The sequence below is a fragment of the Lolium rigidum genome, chromosome 6, assembly GCF_022539505.1.
Source record: "Lolium rigidum isolate FL_2022 chromosome 6, APGP_CSIRO_Lrig_0.1, whole genome shotgun sequence".
NCBI lineage: Eukaryota > Viridiplantae > Streptophyta > Magnoliopsida > Poales > Poaceae > Lolium > Lolium rigidum.
In genome coordinates this window covers 309,060,779-309,072,215 of record NC_061513.1, presented here as the reverse complement: position 1 = coordinate 309,072,215, position 11,437 = coordinate 309,060,779, and positions in this window count along the sequence as shown.

Below are 11,437 nucleotides of genomic sequence, written 5' to 3'. Positions count from 1 at the left end.
CCCGGTCGGAGGTTGTGCGCGCTGGGACCGGAAGGTGACTTGCCGACGGAGATCGGGCGCGCTAGGGCCGGGCGGCGCGACGAGGGATCCGCACCAACACCGCCTCCAGTTCCTCATTTGCTGGCCTGCTCGATTTCATGAGGTGAGATTCGGATAGGGATGAGGTAAACGAGATGAGAGTAGCAATAAAAGCTAGACCATGCCCTCACGTTGGACCGAAGCGGTCGCATGTGCGCTGTGCACATGGTCCCTCGGGAAGCATCTAGTATAACACGCACGTGCGCTTGATCACGATCCAGCGCTCGCTAGATGAGAGCACTCCGTAAGACTACAGAGAGCCTAGGCAGGAATTAGATTTTGGGTTTTTCTATAAGGTTGCTGATGTGAACGTTTCCTTTAGGCCCATTTAGACAGCATGTATGGGCCGGTGTAGTCTCTGAGGGAGGGGAGCCAATGAATTAGTGAATGGCGTTCGTGTTTGTTTCAGGAAGAAAAATAAAGTGGATCGTGGTAGTGGCACCTCCTACCTCCTACCTCTGGTTAACTTGATAGGAAAATTTGCTACAGGACATCATTATTTTACGTCGTTTGCTAACACAGACCGCTCGAACCGTTTGATTATGTTTTTGCATGTACTATTATAATTTTATGGTATATTTGTCGGAACACACCACCTTGCCCAAAACAGAAAATTTTGCACCTTTTATTAACGATAACGCTAGAATAGTGCAAAAGCATGAATGTCTAAGGTTGATCGGATGAAACGGAGAGGGTAACAGTTACTAAAATGCTCTCCTTTTGGCAATGGGGGTCAGCTTTGATATAGTGCTAGGAAATTCGGCGTGGCAGCACGCTGCGCCCTTGGTGTTAATCTTCTGATGTTGTTAGTGGTAATTGGTGTAGAGTATTTTTTGCCGATCTGTGGGGTGGTGCATTTGCAGATCAATGCTTGAAGCATCTGAAGAGCAATGCTTATGCGTCCTGGGTACAGTTACTCTTCTTGTCGAGACTGAAAGCTAATCTAATTTTGCAACACATGTGCCTCGAGACCGTGACCGGCCTGAGTGTTTGCTGTAGAGTGTGTTTTGTCCGAGGCACCTAATAGAGGCTAAAATTGATCAATCTGCGTGCACTCAAAACTGGTTTAAGAAGGTGATATAAGAGGCATCGGTGACATAGTGGAGCATACGGGCCTAGTACATATCCCTGCTAGACAATTCTGTGCGGTGACGATTCATGTTCCTAATGGCCAAAGGACAGCGCCTAAACATTTTGTAGTGAGATTACACATTTTTTTCGATAAAGGATGCTTTATTACTTCAAAAAGCAATTACATCCAGCCTCTGCATAACCAGGATGCACACAGCCGTTTGTTGTCTCAAGTGACCAAAGTTGTAGAAAAACAAAAATAGGCGAAATACATATCGGAACGATGAATCATATAACGCCTAAGAGCTAGGTGGTGCAACTATCCGTAGACTATGCTGCCACCCATGTAGGGAAAAAGTATCCCTCGCCGTATCCTCCAACCGTGTACAGACCTCCGTAAACAGGTCTCGGTTCTCCACACGCTGAAGAGGTAACCACGAACGGAGAATACCTGTGCATCTGTAGATAACCTGCAACAAAGAGCAATTTATATCGTTAAAGATCTTGTCATTTCTACATAGCCAGAGCGCCCAGATAACTGCTAGCGCCCCCATCCTAAGAAGCATTTTAAACCTTGAGTTGATACCATGAAGCCAATTGCCAAAGACATTAGCGACACTAGTCGGAGGATACAAGGTAGACGCTACTTGGATGACTGACCATATAGATCTCGCAAATTGGCACTGGAAGAATAAATGATTGATAGTTTCATCATGATGACAAAAAACACATCGTGTACTTCCGTGCCAATTCCGCTTAACAAGATTGTCTTTTGTGAGAATAACCCCTCGACGAAGATACCATCCAAAAATTTTAATTTTTAATGGTATCTTCATCTTCCAAATTTTCTTATTATTATCAACTCGGTAAATCAGAAAGTAGCATCGCATTGTATAAAGATTTTACGGAAAAAGAACCATCTACGTGGAGGTTCCATCGAAATTCATCTGGTTCTGGCGATAACTGAATATCTCCAAGCCTCTGAATTAGGTTGTTCCATGCCACGAGCCTTTGTCCTAGTAAAACCCGTCTGAACGTCACATTCGGGGGTGAGGTAGCCATTACGGTTGCAATGGTATCACCTTGGCGACGCGCAATTCTATACAAAGCGGGATACTGTTCACATAGGGGTGCATTGTCTAGCCAAGCATCTTCCCAGAAACGTATCTGCGCTCCATTCTTAATGGAGAAAGTCCCATGTCGAAAAAAAACATTTTTTGTCGCCATAAGACCAGCCCAGAAGTGTGAATCCCCAGGTTTCCAAACATTGGTACTAAGTACTTTGCAAATGTGAGCCTAGATATTTTGAGCAATAGTGTTGCTCATATCCAAAATTATTGTATCCTGCTGCAGGTTGATTTTGAGCCTGTGAGCGAGTACCTTCCGGTGACGGGATAATGCTGGTCTCGCTCGTCGGGACTGGAATGGAGAGGACGAATACATATTCAATTACCTAGCTGATACGAATGCACATCTCTTTTTACTCGATTGCAGTTCTTGGTCCTGAGTTTTTCCTCTTCTTGTTGTCGGTTGTTGAACTCGTTTCCTTGTATACAGAATATGTCAATGTGTGAGACAATTTACTCATGGTGGATTAGGCAGGACTGAGCAGAGTCTGTGTGTTTACCTTGCCAGGATCTGAGTGGGCTCTTTGTATAATGTCCCTGTTGTGCGTGGCTTCAACTCATCTTCTCTCTAAATTTGCCGATGCAGTCGATTGGCACATGGCCCAACACTGGGACATTGATCAAGGTTAAAATTTTATTTGATGGAGAACGTGAACTTGTCAATAGAGTGATACAAAAAGTAAAGAGTCACGTGGATTCTATAATTACATATATATTTTGAATTCAACATATTTTCTTGGCTCGTATGGAAATCCAAACGAATGTATATGCAAGAATGTAATCTGCTAACTGTTAGGATGATCTCCACGCACTAGAGCCCAACGACTCTGGCACGACCCTTGACCGATGCATCCTAAGGGCATCTCCAACCGGGCGACCCAAACCGCGCCCGCGCGTCCGGATGGATCGAGCCGGACAAAAACGCGGCCCAGCACGCGGACCCATCCCTAAAACAGATGGCCGCGGCGTCCGGGACGACCCAAATCCGGTCCAAATCTGGGGCGAGTTTGCGTGGCCGCGGACGCCGAATGCTGGTCGCTCGCGTCCGCCCCTTGTCCGCCCATGGCCCGCGTGTCATAGAAATAGAAATTTTTTTTTCATTCAAAGGATTCATTACATTTTTTTAGCCTACTAGTTCTATCCTAATACGTACGGGGCCGGCGGCCTCGCCGGCGACTCCCTCGCCGGCTCGCCGTCGGGGCCGTGGATTTCACTCGACGCGGGCGGCCTGTACGCGTGAGGATTCCACTCCAGCTTATGAGCTGGGTGGCGCGGCGGAGGACTTCATCCTCCTCCTTTCCGCTCGCGCGCCTCGGGCACGCTCGCGCTCCGCCTCCTGAGGCGGCACCATCCGCTTCCCGCGTAGCTCCAGTTCCTGCAGGGCGGCGCGTTCCACAGCGGTGCGCGCCTCCAGGCGGCCTGGGCCTCGTGGGTCCCGTTCCGCCGCCACATGCGCTCTTGTCGGCCGCGCTCCGCCGACGCAGCAGCCTCCCGGGCGCGCCGCTCGGGCGAGGTCATCTGGATGAGGTGACGGGCTGCTCGCATAGCGAGCAGCTCGTTCTTCTGCCCGAGGAGGTCGCCTAATCGACGGCGACCGGCCCTGCAGGTCGCCTCGTACTCCTTCGTCACGCGCGTGAGGTCGGCGAGGCGCTCCTCGATGGCGGCGTTGATGTTGGCCAGCGCGAGGTCCTCCTCGTTCACGGGCTCCTCCTCCGCGGCGTCCGCGGCCTCGTACCAGCCGTCCGCGGTCTCGTGCCAGCCGTCCGCGGCCGCCTCCACCTCGGCAGCGACGCGGAGCGCGTCCCCTTCCTTCTTCGCCGCCGCCTCGGCAGCGACGCGGAGCGCGTCGTCGTCGGCGACCCACCGCGCGTCCGCGCGCTCCTCCTCCTCCGTCCGCGGGAACCTAGCCCGGGCGGCGAGGGAGAGCTTGGCCCACGTGGCCTGCAGGGTGCGCGGCATGGCGCCGGAGAAGGTGGAGGGGGAGAGGACGGCGGAGAGGGTGTGCTGCGGTCTCTGGCCGCCGCCGTCTTTTATAGCCGGCGGCCTAGCGGGAAACTTGGGCGCGAGCGCGCGCCAAAGGGCTTTTCGCGCGCGCGGGAACATTGGTGCGTGCGGGAACTTTCCCGCGTGTTCCACCGTCCACCATTGATGTCCCGTCGAGGCCTTCCATGGCGCAGCGCCGCGCGTTGAAGACGAACCACGTGGCATCTGTTTGGGTCGCCGCGTTGGGCGCAGCGTGCGACCCAAACAGACACGCGGACGCGGGCCGCTGTCCGCGTGTCCGCTCGGCCACCCAAACGGCCCAAACCGGACGGCCCAGCGCGTCCGTTTGGGTCGCGCGGTTGGAGATGCCCTAATTGGAGGCGCCTAACCACATCTGGTTGGTGGGCCCCTATCACCTGCTCTATATAGAGTGGTGGGGCTGGTGGCACTCGGTACGAGGTTGCTCGCGCAATGTCGAGGGGAAGCTCTACCGCCACCCCTCTCGCTCACCTATGTGTTGCCATCGCCACCATGCCAACGTCGGCGGGCAACTCCTCTTAGGGAGAAGGTACATTGTCTCTTCCTCTCGATCTCTCTCGTACACGCAAGCACACGTACATAGATAGTTTCTACTTGGGTTAATCTACACTAGTTGATCCATATGATTTAACATTGGTATCGAGCCATCTAGTGATAGATCTCTTTCGATAGAAAAGAAATAAATAGCAAATCGAAAACCTAGTTCATCCCTGCGAGCAAACCCTAACCCTAATTCGTCAAGGGGGAAGGGAAAAGAAACCTCACCGGAGGAGCTTCGGGCTCTCCTGCAAAGTCGCGTCGCTGCAAGGCTGCGCCGCTCCTCTTGATCCCGATGTGCATCGGCATGCCGAGGCATCGGGAAGAAGAGCACCACCGATTGCCGCTATTGTTGCTAGTTGCGCTGACAAGGAGCACCGCCTCTGCGCCACTTAGCGGCAACACGCCCACCCTTGGGTTCATGCGCCACTGCAAAGAGGGCCAAGGGGGCGCCGTCGCGTCCTCTCTCCACCGTGGCCGTTCGGCTTTTGGTGGTGGAAAGGAATAGGGGAGAGGGAGAAAGAAAGGGGAACGTCCCGTTGTCACCGGTGAGCTGCTGTGCGCGCGAGCGCGAGGAGCTGCCAGGCCCGCCCCGAAACCGGTACCCTGAGGATCCCAGCGAACCCGCCGAAATCCGCATGATATCGATTCTGAGACGCCCTCTGACACGACGTGCGCGATGAATCACACACGTGATGCCAGAGGAATTAACACGAGCGGTAATATACAACAGGATTACAATAGAGCCCACAAGAAACTTATATTAGAACAACGACTCCAACGAGTCAAGATACAAATATACAACATAAAGATCCAAATCATACCGAAATATCGAATGCGTCCGAGTACGAACAAGATACAAATTGGAGTAAGACTCACCAGTGGCGTCCATAACCATGCTCAGGCCAAGCCGGAAGGGTAACCTTGCTAACATCATCTTCATCGAACATGTCTTCATACCTGCCCGGTTATGTCCCAAAGCAGCAATAAGTACGGGTTTGTATGTACTTAAGAAGACTTCAAAACGTATAAGCAGTCATCAACCAGTCATCCTTTGTAATTAAGGCACATAGAGGACTTAGAGGACGCAAGAGGACGTCTTAGACAATATGACGGGGTTAAACGGCAGCGCAAGCACCAAAAAACTTATAGAGACACTCTCAACTTACAGGTGCTAGAATAGATAAGAGAGCGCACTAACAGTTTTATACTCTGCAAACATAACCCAGCCGATGTATTCCCACTTTGCAAAGGAAGAAGTACTAACAAGGGCACTTACACAGTTGACAAGTTTTATTAGGTATCAGTTGTAATAATGTTAAATTAATACGCGAGTTATTTTAAAAGTATTAGCAGCAACATAAAGGTGTAAGTTGTCTATAATCGACTTAAACAGCTCTAAGTCATCCATAACCGCGGACACGGCTTATCGATAAGATGTACACCCTGTAGAGGTTTCCCAAATATAACCATACACATGCTCGACCCCAAGGAATGACAAGTGGAGTCTCACAACAAGACCGTTTCCAGCTCAACAAGAAAGTCTAGGGGGCCACCCCACTAAGCTACCCGTAACGAAATTCGGCCGCACTCCGAAGCGGGCTCGTGGTTGTGTAGGCGTCTAGTCAGGCACTAATGACCAGTCACTAGATAAGTCGTCTAGCAGAGATGCAGTGCAGTACATAATATAAACACCCGAAGGCAACAAGAAGTAAACACCCGAAGGCAATAGTATATAAACATGCATGCGCCAAATAAAACCAAGATTCTGGCCCCCTTTTCAACATACTTGAGAAAAGGTAATAGGTGAGGGGGGGATCCAATGAATCCCCACGCACGGATAGAGCACTCAATCTCGGAACATATAACAAGAACTCGCGCCCTAGGAGACATTAGCGAGACAAAGATCTGATGCTTTCACAAAGGGGCTTACAGATGCCACTCCTTACAATTTTAGTTGTTAACAATTAAGTAGGTCATAATTATCTCCAACAACTGATGTAGCATGTGATAACCTCCCAACAAACCTAATAGATATAGAGATACCAATAGATCCCTAAGCATGCGCTACGACTCGCAAGGCAGACCCGATAACCAAACAACAACTGTAGGAGGGTGGTGGAGGCAATATGAGATGCTTGAGGTAACAAGTGGATAGGACACGTGACAAGATCGCAACTCAAGGTTAGCATAAAAAAGGAGGCAAAACAAAATAGGTAGGAGACTTCTGCAGAGACTGAAGTGTGGAAATGCTTGCCTGTTAAAGATTGTCGAAGAATAGCCGGAAGACTTGTCATAGCTCGCATCAACTCAATGGCCTATCCGGCAAGAAGCAAAGCGCTACGACAAACAAATGATGTAGAACTTACTACTACGAAAGAAGAATCGGCGTGATCATTATACGATATGTATGACATGGCATGTCAACAATGATGCGGTGCAACTTATCCAATTTAAGCGGGATCGGAACCCCGGACAAACAAATATAGAGTTGGAGTTGCATTTCTACCGACAAAATTAAGTGTTGATTAGCATGGTAGGGGTGCGCTACTTGAAAGTTAAATGGAGCGGGGAAACCCTAGTCGGTGTCCGAAATACTCCGCATATATGTCAGGTGAACATGCACAAACTATCAGTTCACGGCATGATGCAAGATGCAGACATGCATATGGATGGCATATTAATGTTCCTTGCATTTTTCTGATTGAAAAACATATAAAACACTTTCTATTTGGAGCTACCAATTAAAAGTTATTAGCAGATTAGGTTTTTTATTTAAAATAGATAAACATAATTATATTTTAAATGGGAAAGTACACGAAACCAAATAGTAACCAGGGCCAGGGACCCATGTTGTTTTACAAACTTTCCAGGGGGTTACCAAGAAAAGCTTCAAAGCCAGGACCGCAGGTTGATGAAAATAAAAAGACAGGGGGCTTGGCCGGAAAGATCTCGGATCTGGATGAGGAAAGGGGTTTCTCACCGAGAGGCCGGCTAGCCTTAGGGGCTAACGAGAGAGGGCCCACGTGCCACCCCGGATGCCGATGTGGCGAACTTGTGCTGCTCGCATGTATGTTACCTAACGAAACCGAAGAGAGGGGAGGAGACATCGGCGGTGATCAGGGACATGCGTCGACGATGACCAAAAATCGGCGATTCTACGAGTTGGAGAAGCAAGGGGAAGGGGCGGCGAGGCTCACCTTTGGGAGGCGGGCGGGGTGGGCTTGGCCAAAGGCGGCGGGGGGGGGGGGGGGGGGGGCTGCACGCGGCGTCAGCATCGGAGAGGATGCAGGTCGTGCATGGGTTCGTCGGTGGAGGGCGGGCTGGGAAGAGGGAGTAGGCATTAGAGGTGCGCGCTCGCGAGCTGGACCAGATGGTCGTCTCGCCATGTCGACATGGCAGTGGTGCTCACAGGGGAAAACCCTCTCGATTCTTCTGGTCGTTGGCGCGAAGAGGAAGCAGAGGAGAGGAGGGGAAGAGAGAGGCGTGGGCGAGGGGGAAAGGGACGCGGTCTAAGCAATTTAAGAGAGGGAGGAGGGAGGAGGACCACGCAGAGAAAGTGGAGGTGGGGAGAGGCGGTGGTGGTTGCAAAAGGGAGGTCCCCTGCCTCACGCAACAAACGTGACCAGAAGGGAGGAAGACGACAGCAGGTGCGGCTGTCCTCATGCTAAGAGGTATGGGATGATTGTGCCAGGTGGGTTGATAGGGAACAGGCTGGGCCGCGTCGGGGAGAAGGAAAAAAGGCCAGGGAGAAGCAGAGAGGCCTATGAAGGTTAGCTAGGGTTTCCTTTTCCTGTTTTCATTTTTTATTTTCATTCAAAACATTTGAATTCAAAACCTTTTTTTGTTTTGAATTTGGAACAAAGGTGAGAATGAGATTCAAAAATATTGTTAAATATTTTATTTTATTTGTAACCAAAACAAAACACATTATATTCCAAACATTAATTGTTGAAGAGCTTAATTGTAAAGTATGAAGTAAGGGAGATGGGTTAGGGTTTTGTTTAAAAGAGAAGACAAGGAATGGTTTATTAAACCATGTGAGAAAGAAAAAATAGCTAGGGTTTATAAGATAGTTTTATTTTGAAAAAACATGGATGATATGACGCATGATGCAATGATCATGCATAAAATAAAAGGAGCAAAAAAATCTATTAGGGTATGATCCGGGGCTGTTACAATCAACATCACTAACAAGGGATCGCGCCCCGAGTTCCCACGTCAACCTAAGGGGAGAGAGGTGAACTACCAGATCTTCTTTTGCAGCGTTGATCTTCACCCGACCTTGGCGGTGTGATCTTCTTGTGGAGAAGTGTTGATCTTGTCGACACCACTAACAAGAGTTCTTGCTCCAGAGTTGATTGGTCGACACCACCACCAAGAATTGTTCCGTCGACGCTCGACGCACTTCCGTCGGAAACCTTCGAGAGATCGAACCTATTAGGTTAAAGGAAGAGATCGTCCAACCCACGTCGAAACCTAAGACTCGGAAAAACTTAGATAAGAGAGAGGACTGAAAACTCGTAGGGATAAGAGGAGAAAGAATATAGGTAAGGAGAAAAATCAGAGCTAATCAGATCTATCCAATGATTTTAAGATAATAGATTTTGACACTAACGCCCGTTGGCAAGGTTATCCTACAGGCTGGACCAGTGGGGTACCGTCAACTTGAGCTCTGATACCAACTTGTGACTCCCCGGAACCGGTACCCTGAGGATCCCAGCAAACCCGCCGAAATCCGCACGATATCGATTCTGAGACACCCTCCGACACGACGTGCGCGACCAATCACACACAAGATGCCAGAGGAATTAACACGAGTGGTAACATTACAACATGATTACAATAGAGCCCAAAAGAATCTTATATTACAACAACCACTCCAACAACTCAAGATACAAATATACAACATAAAGATCTGAATAATACATAAATGTCGAATGTGTCCGAGTACAAACAAGATACAAATTGGACTAAGAGTCTTGAAGATAACCAGTGGTGTCCATAACCATGTCAGGCCAAGACGGAAGAGTAACTTTGCTAACTTCATCTTCATCGAACATTTCTTTGTACCTACCCGGTTATGTCCCAAAGCAGCAATAAGTACGGGTTCATACTTAACAAGACTTCAATACATATAAACATTCGTCAACTAGTTATCCTTTGTACTTGAGGCACGCAAGGGACTTAGAGGATGCAAGAGGACTTCTTAGGCAATATGGTGGGGTTAAGCGGCAACACGCAAGCACTAAAATACCTATAGAGACACTCTCAACTTATAGGTGCTAGAATAGATAAGAGAGCGCACTAACAGTTCTATACTCTGCAAACGTAACCCAACCGATGCATGGTCCTCAGTGACCATGTTCTTGCCGGGTAACACACAATTGTCCACTGATCTTGGAGCACACTGATGTCTACGCACGCTTCTATTCCTGTAGACAATGTTGGGCCTCCAAGAGCAGAGGTTTGTAGAACAGCAGCAAGTTTCCCTTAAGTGAATCACCCAAGGTTTATCGAACTCGAGGAGGTAGAGGTCAAAGATATCCCTCTCAAGCAACCCCGCAATTAAGATACAAGAAGTCTCTTGTGTCCCCAACACACCTAATAGACTTGTCGGATGTATAGGTGCACTAGTTCGGCGAAGAGATAGTGAAATACAAGTAATATGGATGATTATAAGTAGTAATTGCAATCTGAAATAAAAATGGCAGCAAGCGAACATGTAGCAGAACTTGTTGGAAACGGTGTTTCAATGCTTAGAAACAAGGCCTAGGGATCATACTTTCACTAGTGGACACTCTCAACAATGATCACATAATTGATAAAATAAATGCTACTCTCAAACACTCTCTTGTTGGATAACAAACACCATTCATTGTGTAGGGCTGCAAAAGCACACCTCAAGCCGGAGTAAACAAGCTCCACAACGTCATAAAGAATCACACACGATGCGCACACTGTCACCATCACACCGTGGAGAGTGACTCCGGAGTTCATATTAAAGTAACCTCTAGAGTGCATAATAGACAAGAGTAACATCTACATATTCAACTAGATTACAAAGCTCATGATCACACAAAGATCACACCATGGGAGAGAGAGATGAACCACATAGCTACCGGTAGAGCCCTCAGCCTCGGGGGAGAGCTACTCCCTCCTCATCATGCGAGTCAGCAGCGGCGATGAAGATGGCGGTGGTGTCGATGGAGATGACTCCGGGGGCAATTCCCCGTCCCGACGGTGTGCCGGAACAGAGATTCTGTCCCCCGAAACTTGTCGTCGATGGCGGCGGCGTGATGACCCACAAGTATAGGGGATCACAACAGTCTTCGAGGGAAGTAAAACCCAAATTTATTGATTCGACACAAGGGGAGGTAAAGAATACTTATAAGCTTTAACAACTGAGTTGTCAATTCAGCTGCACCTGGAAAAGCACTAGTAACAGGGGTGATGTGAAAGTAGCAAGAATATGAGAGCAGTAGTAACAAGTAACACAGCAGCAATGAATAAGAATACGTAGGCAATGGCACCGTGAAAATAGTTGATACTACTTCCAATGACATGTAGAACGAGTATATGATGATGAGAGATGGACCGGG